Raw genomic sequence first — 14759 nt, 5'->3', positions numbered from 1 at the left:
ACCAGCTCTGCCATGCAGTGAGGAGCCTCCATTTCCTTATCTTGGGGGATATGCGGGATAGGCTAAGTGGTCTCCAAGGTCCCTGTGATCCTGTCCCTCAAGGAGGGGGAAAGATATTCTGGATTCCAACTGTTTTGATCTTAGCAAACTTTGAAGTCTAACGTTTCCAAAAGGAGCCTGACGGGGGAAAGAAAGGATACGAATGTGATCCTGTAATTATATAATATACAGGAGGGAGAAAAACCGTCCAGGGCAGAATTATGTCCTGCACCCCAAGGTGGAAGCTGGGCTATATTCTTGACTCCTGTATTTCTTGGTTTCCTCTCAGAGTTTGCTCCTTTAACTTGATCCTGGCTCAGCCATGGCTGACTGAGCAGCTGGGCCCTTCACTAGGCACCTTCAGAAACAGGATCTCAGGTGGCTCCCTCTACACTCTGGTTAGCTTTATTCTCCAGAGCTCCTTTGCGTCTGTCCAGAGGGACATGTAAGCTGGGTTCCAGTAACCACAGGCTGTCCTGTGGTGGTGACTTTGCACAGGGTTTGTTGTACCTGGGGAGGAATTTGACTAGACGAGGTCCTGAGTCACCTGGCCTCTAGACTACTCAGATCTGAGGAGCTTTGCCTCAGCCGTATTAGTCAGGATCTTCCCGTTGAATGTGACAGAAACCCAACTCACACTTGCTAAAAAACAAAGGGGAATTCTTGGTTCAGGAAATTGGGAAAGACAGGGTGGAGTGGACATTGGGCATGACTGGCTGGAGGGCTCAGCCATGTTGTCAGCTCTCTTTGGCCAATGCTCAATTATTTCTCTCCTTGTGACCTGGCTTCGTTCTTTTCTACTATGGATAGGGATATTTTGTGTGGGGGAGGGGGAGGGGGAGAGGCAGGTCTCAGAGAGCCTAGTCTGATTCAACCCAGTGAAGGCCCTGGAAGAAAGAGACCTCAGTGTATACAAGTCCCCGGGAAAGCTCTAATGGCTGCCGTAGACCAGTGCCCACCTGCGGGACCAACACCACATCCAGGCCAGGTTAGGTCCACAGGGGACTGCCACCGGCAGTCAAATAGGATCATAGGGAATGGATCCCCTGGGAGGGGCAGTTTTGCCAATGAGCGGGGGGGATATTGTTATCAGGGAGGGGTCAGAGGGATATTGTGGGAGAGACCAAAACAACAGATATCCGCTGAAGATACTGTAGTAGGCAGTGTCCAGAAAGGGGAACAGAGAGAATTTAATAGAGAGGACTGTTAGGTATAAAGCTGTTAACCAGGTGACGGGGTACCCCCATGGTGAACCGGGGTTAGCAACTGCAGGAAGCGGCTGCCATTCCTAGGCTGTGGGAGCAAAGGGGAAACTGAGAAACCTGGCGCAGGCGCCCTGCAGAGCTGAAACTCAGCTTGGGGGAGGGAGGACGCAGGTGCCAGGGACCCAGCCCTCCGAGGAGGGGGTGCCAGCCAGCTGTTGACCGTGGCTCTTGGGGGGCAGGACGGGGTGAAACTGGTTCCGCCAGGGTTGGAAAAGCTACAGACGGGATTCAGCCGCGGCCCGGGAGAACATAGCTGGGAAGGCACGCCAGAAACAGGAAGCCCACAGGAAGCAGAGGGAACAAACAGGAAAGAGTGAGGGGTGTCCCCCGCGCCAGCCGGGCAGCGCCCTCTAGCGCCCCCTGTCGGCGGGGCCTAGCAGAGCCAGCGGCCGAGGTCCAGCGAGGGCAGAGGTCTGACTGCACACTTCTGGTCCGGGTGGCCTCTAGAACAGTGGTCTGTGCCCCTCAGGAGGCTGGGAGCTCCTGGAGGCCAGGGCCACGCCTGAGCTGCGTGTGTGTTCCTCGCGGGGCCTGGCACCGTGGCCTCACGGGCAGAGCAGCACCTGCAAGCGGGTATTACGCTGAAGTGAGCCTCGGTAGGGCAAGTGTGTCCTGGGCAGCTCCACAGCCCTCCCTGCCCAGCCCTCGGAGCTCCGTCTGTCTTCCCCTGGGGGGGGGGGGTTGGTATTCGGCTCTTTCTGGAGCCCTGAGTGGGGCCAGCAGCAAGGGACTGTGGAACACTGGACTGTGAGCAGCCCAAGCCAGGGTCTGCCTAGGCCGGGTTGATGTGCCCACACCCCTCTCCTCATCCTCACCCACTTTCTGATAAGGTCAACAGTTGGGTCCCAGTCCCACCGCTTATGGGCCACGTGGCTTTAAGCACCTTATTGGACCATTCTGAGCCTCAGTTTCCCCAGAATACCCCCTTCAGTGCCTTAGCCCCAGTACCGGGTGACAGAAAGAGACCCTCAGTCCTCTCCATGCCCACCCTCCCCTCCGCCCGCTCCTTACAGGACTGATAACGTAGCGTAGTAATTCATCAGAATTATACTTTGAAAAGCTCTCAAGCTCAGAAAAAAGGAAGATCCAGGACAACAGGGACTTGCTGGGTGGAGTGGTGGGACTGTGGCAGGGTGATGCAAGATCTCATGGTGTGAAGAGCGGGAGCCAGAGGGGGAGGCCGCGAGCAGGGAGAAGGAGCTGTGCCCCAGCATGCAGAGAGCCGAACAGATGGGCTCCGTTCTCCGGCTCCCAGTGAACTCAGATCAGCTGAGCGTGCGAGCAGGACTCTGCCGGGGAAGGCCTGAGCCTCCCAGCCTCCAGCTGCTTCACGGCAGAACAGCAGGGGGACAGACCCCCCAGGGGGGTAAGGGACCCGCAAAGACTAATGCAGCCCTGTGTTCAATACAGAGAGAGCACTCCAACACTAGATGGTACCTTTTCGCTCCTTTCTGGTGCTTACCACGTTTTGGCCTGGATTAAAGGTTTTTGGGTGCAAGTTTCTCTCTATCATTAACCTTGAGTTCTTTCAAGGTAGGGGCCATGTCTTATTTTTCTCTGGTGGTGCTGTCCCAGAGAATTTGCGGGGTGTATCTGGAGACCATGGTTAAGGCAGGGTGAGTGTTAGGGGAGCCCGCGGTGGCAGCGTGGCCTAGGTCGTGAAGGAGCAGCTGGTCTGTGAGCGATGCGAGGCAGCAGCGTGAGTGGTGGCAGACGTGACATTTCCCAGTGAGAGGTCCTGGTAGGCAGGCGGGGGAGATCAAAGCACTGCACCCTCTTTCCCGGCCAGGGAAGATCAACAAAGAGCCCAGTGCCCCCAAGGGAGGCTAATTGGGTCCTGCAGACTGATGGGGTTCCTGGATCCACTTGGCAGCCTCCCAGCCCAGGAGCACCTGCTTCCTTAAGAATTGAATTTTCTCTCATTGAATGCAACCCTCGGGTGAGGAATCGCTTGTATTCTTTCTTTCTTTTTCTTTCTTTCTTTCTTTCTTTCTTTCTTTCTTTCTTTCTTTCTTTCTTTCTTTCTTCTTCTTCCTTTTTCTATTTTGATTCTTAATGAGTCAGTCTTGAAGGAAGATTCCAGAGCCTGGCAACTTTTCGAAACTAGGGCTGGGTGGGAAATGACAGTGAGCCCAGGCAGCACCTGCCTCCCTCCAACTGCTCGCCTGTCCATCCATCCACCCCGCTCAGTACCGGCGGAGAAGTAAGCTAAAGCTACTAAAATCCAAAATGGATTAAAGAATGCGGTGGTTAAGAAGTTACAAATCCTTCTCCATTCCACTGAAGATGAGCTTTCCAAGCCTTGTGCAAAGAGAAATGGAATCATTAAAAAAATCATTAGAAAGTATATAACTAATATATTAATTTCTCAGAGATTTTAGAAGCCTGTTTACACACTGAGAGTATTACAGTGTTAAGGGTTTTATAAAACATGCACGGGCAGATATGAGAGAGAGGGAAAGATGGGGGGCAATATTCCGAGCAGAAAGAACCCTCTAGAGACCATTCAGTACCTCTGGTTTTACGGCCCAGGAAAGTGAGGCTCAGAAAGGGAGAGTGGCTTATCTAAAGTCACACAGCTGACCAGTAGGTCAGTACAGCAGATCAGCAGAGTCCAGGTCTCCCAAGTCTTAGGTTAAGACTTGTCCTGCTTGGCCTAGAGATGTCAGACCTGCTGGGCAGGTGGGGATTGTTGAGGGGGTCTGGGGCATAGTGGTCCTGGAAGATTCCCTGGGCCTGAACCTGAGGGAAGAGGGGGCGACTGGGTAAGAGGTGCGGAAGGGTGAAGGCACAGCGGTCACCAGTGAGCATCTGACTGGGAGAAGCAGTCTCAGCTCTGCTCTCAGCTGCTCCTTTAGCACGGCCAGGAAAGGCGGACGTGAGTTCCCCTGGGCCCTGAAGGTCTGATGACAGGAAGGGACAGGGGGACCCAGGTCCCCGCACTCGTGAATGAGGCTGCTTTAATAAAGAACGTGGGGCTGACGGGGAAATTATCGCTCTTGCGCAGTCTGACACCTGTTTCTATCTTAGCGTCTAGAACAGGCTGCGGCCCTTAATATGTTTCCGGCTGCATCTTCCGCACTAGATCAGGAGCTCTTGCAGGTTGGAGGGGGTGTGCATGTAGCAAGGGGAGAGGTCCGCCCCAGCTGCGAAAGCATCTTAGCACTGCCCTGTGCAGAATTGCCCTGCGTGGTGACAGGAAGAAGCAGATTGACTTTTGGTCAGTTTGGCCGCTGTTTTAAGTTCTCTGCAGACAGTGCACCTCCTTCCTTTTGTACCCGTGGGGGACTGCTCTCACTGCCACAGAACCCCCTGGTGCTCAGAGACAGATCTCCGACTGGTGCTCTGCTGACTGCAGGGCTGGGTCCCATGGCCCCCCCTGGATGAAGAGGTAGCTGGGAGAGCAGGTATCTCTCATTTCCAGCCTCTTCGGTGGAACGTGACCAGGGAGGGGACTGCCAGGCCGCTGTGTCCTTCAGCCCTGTTCCCCCATGGGTGGGGCGTCAGCCCCAGCAGCTGGAAGTCCGAGCCCAGCTGTGGCCCAGCCTCTTGGGAGTTTTCTCACCATCACCTGGGCCCCACCAGAGCCAGCTATACTGGACGGCTATTGCCAAGGACCCCTGCCCCCGACAGAATCAAGGGGTGCAGCTCTCCTGGGGAGGCAGACCCCACAGATGTGAGGCGTGAAATCACGTTTTCTGGATGGGCTCTGACTGGAGGCTCTGAATGATTCTGGAGGTGGATCCGTCTAAGGGGTGGTAATCCAAATTTAAATTCAAAATGTTTGAAAGAGGTCAAGATTAGCCTAAAAAAATCTCATCCAAAATATCAGTAACAACTAAAAGTTCCAATAGAAAAGTTGGTATTTCATTGCTGCTGTTGAAATGTACTTTTCTATATATCTTATCACCAGTTACTAAAACCTCACTTTCCCATTCCCAATGCTAAATATGCCTGTTGAACATTCTAGTAAGTAAATTAAATAAATTTGGCGAAGGACTTGCTTGGCACGTTGAGTTCTGCCAATCAGCTCTCCGTGACTCAGTCTCTCGGCTCTCTGTGAACTGGCATCTTCTCGGTCAACCTAGACTCACCTTGGATGATGGGGGGCAGGGAACTGGAGTTACTGAGTCAGGGTCCCCGGGGGTGAGAGCGGACACTGTGTCTAGGTAGTGGAGGGGTGACCGAGGGCCGAGATGGGCCTCACACTGTTGCAGCTGCCAGGCTGAGTGCAGTGTCAGCCTGGCTCTGATGAGCTTGCTGTTTACCTTCCCAAGGCTGTCATTGCAGAAACTCCCAAAAGGAGACACTTTGGTGATGCTTGTCCTTGAACCACCAGCAGCTGGGAAGGGTTCAGAAGCCTGAGGGTCTTTTCCTTCTCAGGAAGAAAAGCACTGAGGCTTAAGAACTTAGCAAAGAGTATTTGTAAAGGTGTGGAGGGCATGAGTGTGGGGAGACATCCAGGTACCAGCAAACGCCTGAGCCGAAGGAGGGGAGGCAGCCACACCCATTTGCTGTGGCTGGTCTGGGGGAGGGGAAGGTGTGAAGCCCTGTGGCCTGCAGATCTGCTTAGTAGGACCCTGGGAGCAGCCGTGGATGGGTGGAGGAAAGGGGGTCATGGAGCAGGCAAACCCCGATATCCAAAGGACGAGATCACATCTGGTCCTTGTGGAATCGCAATACTGTAGGCAAAGACACTGTCGTGCCGGTTTAGTTTGCAAACGGTCGCAAAGGGTTAGGTGTGCTTGGGAGTGGGCCGGCTGGGACACAATTGTGAGTTAAAGAGGCTACTTGGCCAGTTTGAGAGCATTGCTAAACCGGCCCATTTCTAAAAGCAAAATCCATATTTGTTGATTGACTTGATCGTTAATTACAGTGTTGCCTGCCGATCTCCCAACGGCTTGAGTACAGCGTCAGACCTACTTAATCACTGTTGACATTTGTCTAAGTGTACTGTTAGCAGGGGTTAGACGTTTTATAAATATTTTTTTGTGGGTAAGAGGATTCTTCAGGCGGGGGATGGGAAATGGTGTACAGCGTTAAGAATCGACGAGCAGGGTTAAGGTGTGCTATCGTGGGCGAGGAAGGATTTTATTAAACGGCTATGTCCCAGGAGTTGGAGCAGATTCGGGGTGGGGGGCCCTTGAGAAGGGCTCGCAGTGGTGTGTGGGTGTCTGTGGCCACTGTGTCTTGGCCAGGCCTGAGACCCTGACTGGTTCAGGTGGCTCTCACCCTTGGCTTCTGCCCTGGCTCCTTGTGGTGTCTTTTCATAGCTTCCCTCAGCCCAGCACTAACCAGGAAGCACCCACCTACCCTGGCCACTCCCCCCAAAAGGGAAACCCCCCAGACCATCTCCAGCAACATATATAGGAAATAGGTCTGATCTTATTTTAACAATTTCACATCAGGTAGGCAATGCTAGTTTTGTGGAGAAATACACCACCTTGGAAAAAACAGTGTTCTGAAATATACAGCTTGGCTCAGAGAGAGATTATTGGAGGGGCCCCGTGGACCACACCGTGGCATTTCTTGGGGTCTCAAAATAGAGAGGAAGCATGGAGACTGTCAGTGGGTGCGTTACCTATCCGTTGCTGCTGAGCAAGTCACCCAACCTGAGGGGCTTAAAACACCAGTCATCATTTACCATCTCTCGGGTTGTCCCTGGCCAGGAAGCCAGGAGCAGATTGGCTGGGGAGTTCGGGCTCAGGGACTCTCCTGAGGTTGCAGTCAGATGGCAGGCAGGGTTGGAGGCTCTGCTTCCCTCTTTGTTGCCTGCAGGGGTTTCTCGGACAATAAGCATATTTTGCTGGGGATCCATCGGGACACAGCATCTGTTTCAGCTTCTCACACGTCAGCCCATCCCAGGTGGCTGTCATCTATTACAGTGTAATGTTCTATTGCACGGGAGTTAATGATAAAGGAGACATTCTCAGGGAAAGAAACATCATCTTTGGTTCGTCAAAGTTCTTAACTGCAACAGTGGAAAGCAGTTCTGCTAATTTAAACCCAAAAGAAACTTAGGAGCTTAGAAAATAGTCGAGGAGCAGAGAAGATGAGGAGTGGTCAGTTTCGCAGCCAAACTGCAGCCCAGAACCAGGCTGGGGGAAGAAGCTGTTGTCACATCTGCTGGGAAGCACAAAGCTGAGCCCTGCCACCTCACGGCCACCGCCATCCCAGGACAGCGAGTGCTCACTGCTGCTGGCTCTGCTGTCCCTGCTGCCTTCCTGGGCGCTGCAGGTCATGGCCACAGACTCTGCCATTGCCCGAATGCTTTTTCTGTCGACCCACCTGTTTTTCATCATCAGACCCTGGCGTGTGTCTAGGGCAGGTGAATCTGATTGGCTGAGTCCAAACCATGTGCTCCTGTCCTAGCTGGAAGGGAGGCTGGAAAAACACAAATTTGGCCTTTTTTGGCTCCACAGGAGGAGGAAGGCTTTGCTTCCTATCAAGACTCATAAGGTGGTAAATACACAAGCGTGGAAAGGGTTCCAGATGCTGGGCCCTTAATACGGTAAAAACAACAACAAACAGACAAATGCTTTCTACATCTCCTGCCTGAAGAATGACATTTAAAAACAAAAACAAAAACAAAAACCTGGAAAGCATGTGAAAAATTGCCCTGCGCCGCCTTGTCAAAAGATCAAAGGAATATTTACAAAAAAGTCCAATGAAAAGTGACATCAAAGCAAGAAGAAATATTTACAACTCAATAATAAAAAGACAAATAATCAATTCAAAAGTGGGAAAAGGACTTGCTAATAGACATTCCTCCAAAGAAGATATACACATGGCCAGTAAGCACAGGCGAAGATGGGCTGTGTCATTAGCCGTCAGAGAAATGAAGATCAAAACTACCATGAAATACCACTTCACCCCCACTAGGATGGCTGTGATCAAAACAGATCATGACAAGCGTTGGTGGGGATGTGGAGAAATCAGAAGCCTCATCCTTTGCTGGGGAGCATGTAAAATTATGCACCCATTTTGGGAGACAGTCTGACTGTTCTTCAAATGGTTAAACACCGAGAGTTATCATAAGATTGAGCAGTTCTAGTCCCTGGTGATACTCAAGAGAACTGAAAACGCTGCCCACGTGAGAGCTTTACACGATTGCTTGTAGCATCATTATTCGTCATAGCTCAAAAGTAAAACAATCCAAACGGCCATCCACTGATGAACGGAGAAATAGCACGTGACGTGCACGTACAGTGGACGGTACTCACACGTGAGAAGAAGTGAGGCGCTCCTCATACTACGGCACGGATGTACTTGAAAATCATTATGCTAAGTTGAAAAAAACCAGTCACAAAAGACCGTCCATCGTATGACTCCCCAGTCCAGAGTAGGCAGATCTATAGTGAGGTAAGAGATTTGTGATTGCTTAGGGTTGGGAAGGGGGGGGGTCTGGGGGGAGGTCCGCTTAAGTGCATAGGGTTTCTTCTTGATATGATAAAAATACTCTAAATTGTGGCAATGGTTGCATATATTTGTGAATATACTAAATATCATCAAGTTGTCCATTTTAAATGAATGGATTGCACGGTGTATGAATTATATGGCAATAGAGCTGCTATTAAAGAGAAATACTTGCTCACTATAGAAACATCAAAAGGAAGGGAAAGTGAAATTCTACTCAATATTATTATTTTGGGGTATTTCCCTTCACCCTTTCTAGGCAAAATTTTTTTGAATTATCTTATGTGTTTTGAGGATAGTATATATTTAATTTTATCCTGATTTTTTTTGTTTACTGTGACTATTTTCCACATTTTTTTCATTCTCGATAAACACCGTTTTAGTGATCACACATGTATTTCACCGAGGGCGTGTTTTGCATGCTTCCTCAACGTCCCCTACGCTTGGATATTCTGTTTTCTCATGCTCATAAATATGCTTTGATGAACATCTTTGTTTGTGAAGTTGATCCGAGGTTTTAAGATTGGTCCTGGGGGTAGGTTCAAATGGTGAGATTATTGGGTTAAAGAGTTTGAATACTTTTAAGACATTTGATGGTTAGCGCCAACTTGCTATGCAGAAGAAATATACCAATTTGCGTCTCAAAAGATGTTGTTTTGAGAGAGAAAAATCCCATGCCCCATTCCCCTATGTCTTAAACTAGGCACTCTTTTCCTCTGATCTCCTGTTTTATTGTTGGAAATGGATTTTCACTGTAACAGATGTAGTCAGTACTAGCTTTCTTTCCCATCCGGGCCCCTGAGTTGATTGCTATGTGGGAAACATTCAAGAGGACATATTGGATTATTTAAAGGCATAAATACATTAAATAGCACAGGAGAGGAGGTTGTAGCAACAAAATTTGGAAGCTGAGAAGCAACTAGACAAGCGGTAACTTACTAAGCGGATACATTAAAGCTGAATGCTAAGTCAGTAGTGGGCGAAGTAAAGACACAACCCAATCTGGGGATTCTGTGTGGCACTTAGGAGGAGGGGGACCTAATCTTTTGAAAGTGAGAGCAAAATAACACTGAAGAGAGGAGGACTGGTTGCAAATTGACTTTAAAAAGCAAATAGATCCCAAGATCCCTTCCTCACTCCGTGCAGCCTGACACCTGTCTGTTCTGCACCCTCCTGAAGACTGCTGTTTATCTCTGGAAAGGGTAACACGGAGGGTCTGGGCTGGGGAACCCCAGGCCCAGCTGCAGGCAGGGGTGCTGCATTGAAAACAACAGGAGTATGTGAAAGTTTAGGTGAAGAATGTGAGTCACTCCAGCCTCCTTCCCCTACTTAGCTCCCAGAAAATGGCAGCCAGTTGTATACACTCCAGGCAGGAGGCCAGTAAATCTTCTCCAGGACCTGACCAAGAGAAAAACCCCTAAATATTAATGGTATCAGGAATTTTCCATGAAGTGGCCTAGCCAGATCATCTTACAGTGAAGCCTACAGCCAACAAGCCACACACACACTCAGTACTTTCAGTCAGCATTTTCCCTCTCCACCCTTAGCCATCCATGATCAAGGACTATCTAATCTTCCCATTCAGAAACAGGGTCTATCTCACCGTGTCCCCAAGTCATTTAGGGCTCTTCATAAGGTTTATTTATTTATACTTTATTGATATGTTACGCATTAATTATTAAGTTAATTTCTACATTTGGTCTTATTTTTGTTGTCATATGTGAAAGGAAACATTCCTCCACATATTTCCTAACTGGTTATTGGGTATGTATGTATGAAAGGTCTTGCTTTTTGTGTTTGTTTCGTATTCTGCTACTTTATTGAGCTTTCTTATGTATGCTAAAAATTTTCGGAGGAAACTTGGATTTTGTGGGTTGACAATCACACCATCTGCACATTATGGTTCCTGTGTCTCCTCTTCCTTTTCTATAGCTATATTCCTTATTTCTGAGTCATATGCCCTGGCCCCCAATTTTAAAAGAGTCTTAACTAATAGCAGTGATAGCCAACACTCCTGTCTGCCCTTGACTTTAGAAAGATTGCTTCTAAGGGTCTTGTTTATAGGGATTATGCTTGAAGCTGGTTTAAGAAAGATATTCTTTATCATATAAAGGGAACACTCTTTTTTTTCAGAAATTGATGTGATTTTTTTCAAATGTCTTAACAGCACTTATTGATACGTGCATGTAGTTTTTCTTGGACTCACTATCAATGCTGTGTACTTCCTATGCTGTGCTGAATAAATTAAATTAATAACATCCCTTCGGTAACCGTCTTCTGAATGGATCAGTTAGACATAGTGGCAGAATCATGAGAGGACACAGGCCTTCTGGATGTCCATCCTCGACAGGCACACCCCTTCAGGCTCTCCATCCCTAATTCTGCCTCCTTCAGTAGTCCCTGAAGACCCGCACAGGATAGAAAGGTCATTCTAATCTCTTCTGCCCAGGGACCAGCAGCTTCAGCCTGGCTGAAGAATTGCAAATCTCAGACCCCACCCCAGACCTCCTGAATCAGAAGCTGACATTTAACAAGACCTCCCAGGAGATTCATGTTACCATGAAAGTCTTAAGAAACGTGCTCTGACATAATGGTACAATGGCTTCTCCTAGTTTCTCTTACTGACAGGGCAGTCTTCTAGTCCCATACAAGAGCTGTTGAAAGAAGTTCTAGGGTGTTTGTCTGTGTGTGTGTAAGAGAGGGAGACAGAAAGAGAGGCAGAGACATAGAGCAGGCCTGGGAATTGCACCCATGGGCATAAGCCTTTTCAGCATCCCAGGGCAATTATCATAAGTGATCTGGCACGCCATGGAAGTCAAGCTCTCCAGGTCCTGGGGCTGGGAAAGGGCGTGTCCTGAGGTAGTATGTGGAGGGCGGCAGAGCAGAGAGTAGAAGAGAGAGTTTCCTGGGACGCCCACCTGGTGGTTTGCTTCAACCAACTGCAGATCGTGGCTCCTAAAGGGCCTGAACTGCAGGGGAGGGGACGCTGGCTGGTTAATTATCTCCAGACTTGATGGTTCGCAGCTGCTGGAGGCAGGATTTCCTCTAGTTTTCTTGGGATGTTGAATCTGGTTAAGAAGACTGAGGCACCATGACTGTGTGTGCACACATGTGTCTTCTGTGGAATCTGTCCCAGCTTTGGCGGGTAGGGGGGAGTGAGGACAAATTAGGACTCCCTGGGGCGCCTGGGTGGCTCAGTCATTAAGTATCTGCCTTCGGCTCAGGACATGATTCCGGAGTCCTGGGATCGAGCCCCACATCAGGCTCCCAGGGGAGCAGGGAGCCTGCTTCTTCCTCTCCCACTCCCCCTGCTTGTGTTCCCTCCCTCACAGGCTGTCTCTCTCTCTGTCAAATAAATAAATAAAAATTAAAAAAAAGTTAGGACTCCCTGGGGGAAGTTCACTGTGAGCTCCATAAGAGAAGTTAGTGATGAATCAAAGGTGTCCTCAACGTGAATCTCAGCTGCAGGATGGTGTCATCATCTCCTGACACAGAATTGATCCCCTATGCTTCTCCAGGGAACTCCAAATGTAACCAGGGAAAATGAAACCAGCAGCACAGAGTGCACAGCTGTCTTTCCTACTGACCCTTAAGGTTCGTATGAGCAAGAACTATGATGCAGAACATCTTTTTATCTCTGGAATATAGATTGGGTCAACTTCAAAGAAGCTTGCATATCAAAAGCATTTTGCCATTAAGTTTTACAAGTGAGACCAGAAGCCATCACTTAAGACAGTGCTAGAGAGAGTGACTTGATGGGACAGCTCTGACAGGACCAAAGGGGGGAAGACCAAAGAGTGTGATTAATTGGCTGCTTTATAGACAGGAGAGGAATGGAGGCTGAAGAGTCACAGACCTGGGAAAGAATCTTTGAAGAAGTAAATGAGAAGGAGAATAACATTTACTGAACCTCTGCCACTGGCCAGACACTGTGTCGAGTGCTCTACAGCCACATTTCTCCAACTTTCGTGTGCTCATGAATTAGTTAAGAGACCGAGCTGGGCTTCAAGTGCAGATCTGTTGGACTCTGGAGGTCATACCCAAATATACCACACTGTCTTATGGTCCCCCATAAAGTAAAGCAAATGCTAATGTGCTTACCAATCACTGAGGATCTTGTTTAAAGGAAGATTCTGATTCAGAACATCTGGGGTGAGTCCCAAGAATCTGCATGTCTATCATGTTCCCAGGGGGTGCTGCTACTGCTGGTCCATGGGCTCCAGTTGCAAAAGCAAGACCTTAGAGATAGTCTGTTCTAGTGATTCACAACCTTGAAGGCACACCAGCTTTATCTGGGGTTCCCAGGCCTGGATGATTTTTAGAACCTCTCTAGTTTGTTATGATATTCCACCAGGATTGAGAATTGCTAACCTGGCCCCCTGGTTCTCATTCAGAGTGTGGGCATGGAGATGGTGTGTAGGTGGGGGGCAGGATATGACTCATAACAGAACCATCTTTGGAGTTGTTTCAAACTGTGTATCTGTGGATATGCACAGTTTCCAAACTATACATGCCCCTCTGTTTTGAGAGTCAGTGTGTTTTCTAAACATACACCCTTCTGCCTACTTCCTCTTGACACAGAGGGACACTAAAGTCATTAGTATGGGCCAGCTAGCCTTGGAAGAATCAGACATAATTCAAGAAACCAGTAAGAATATTTTTAAAAATTGTAGTCAGTGTCTTCAGAGATCAAGAGGGTAGCAAGAGTAGACTTGTTTCCCAGATGTGAAAAGTTATCTGAAAATAAGAACAAAGGTAATTTAGAAATTCCAAGTGTGACTGATGAAATAACAAAAATCTAGTGGGATAGCTGAATAATGTAATGGACAAGACAGAGATCCAAACTGGTGATTTGGAAAGGAAGGCTCCAGAATATAGAGCAAAAAGATAAAATATCAGAGAAAAGTCAAGAGACAGGGAAGACAGATCAGAATTTCCCCAATAGGAGTTTTAACAGAAAATGGACATTTAAAAAAAATTAAGGAAGCATTTCCTCAGCTGAAGAAAGCAGGAGTCTTCAGAATGAAATAGTCCACAGAATGTCAAGAAGGGGGGTGCCTGGGTGGCTCAGTCATTAAACGTCTGCCTTTGGCTCAGGGCATGATCCCAGAGTCCTGGGATCGAGCCCCGCATCGGGCTCCTCCACTGGGAGCCTGCCTCTTCCTCTCCCACTCCCCCTGCCTGTGTTCTGTCTCTCGCTGGCTATGTCTCTCTCTGTCAAATAAATAAATAAAATCTTAAAAAAAAAAAAAAAGAATGTCAAGAAGGATTTATAAACCAAAGACCAACGTTCAGACACATTCTTATTCAATGACAGAACTCTTAGGGATAGAAAAAAATGCACAAAAGCTTATAGGGCAAGGAAAAATTGGTACCTTGAAAAATACCAAGATTCAGACTGATGTGAGATTTCTTCTCACCAGCTGTCCTGGATGCTAGAAGCCCGGAGTGTAGTGTCCTCAGAGTTCTGAGGAGAAATGGTTTTTAGTATAGAATATAGAATTTTATACCTTGCCAAACTGTCCACAAGAGGGGGTACCCAACATCGTCGTTTTCAGGGCTAGAAGCAGTTGCGGTGTTACTCTATTAGCTTCCGGTGGCGGCCGTAACAAATCGCCACAAACTTGGTGGCTTAAATCCAGAGAATCGATTCTCTCACTGCTCTGGAGGACAGAATTTCGAAATCAGCATCACTGGGCTGAAAACAAGATGTTGGCAGGGCTCACCCCCTCTGGAGGCTCTAGGGGAGAAGCCAGTCTTGCCTCTTCAAGCCTCTGGTGGTAACCGGCGTCCTTTGGTGTGTGGCTGCGAATGTCTCTCTGCTCCATCTTCATATCTCCTGCTCGTGTCTGTGTGAGAAATCTCCGTCTGCTCGGCTCTTATAAGCACACGATGATTGCATTTAGGGCCCATTTGGGTAATCCAGGCTAACTGCCCCATCTCAAAATCCTCAACTTAATTACATCTGCGAAGACCCCTGTTTTGCCATATAAGGTAACATCCACAAGGTTCCAGGGATTAAGATGTGGATGTCTTTAC

Source organism: Ursus americanus, chromosome 4 (genome assembly GCF_024610735.1).
Source record: "Ursus americanus isolate L20-20 chromosome 4, mUrsAme1.1.p, whole genome shotgun sequence".
NCBI classification, from domain to species: domain Eukaryota; kingdom Metazoa; phylum Chordata; class Mammalia; order Carnivora; family Ursidae; genus Ursus; species Ursus americanus.
The sequence above is the reverse complement of the archived record's forward strand: the minus strand, read 5'-3'. Positions refer to the sequence as shown.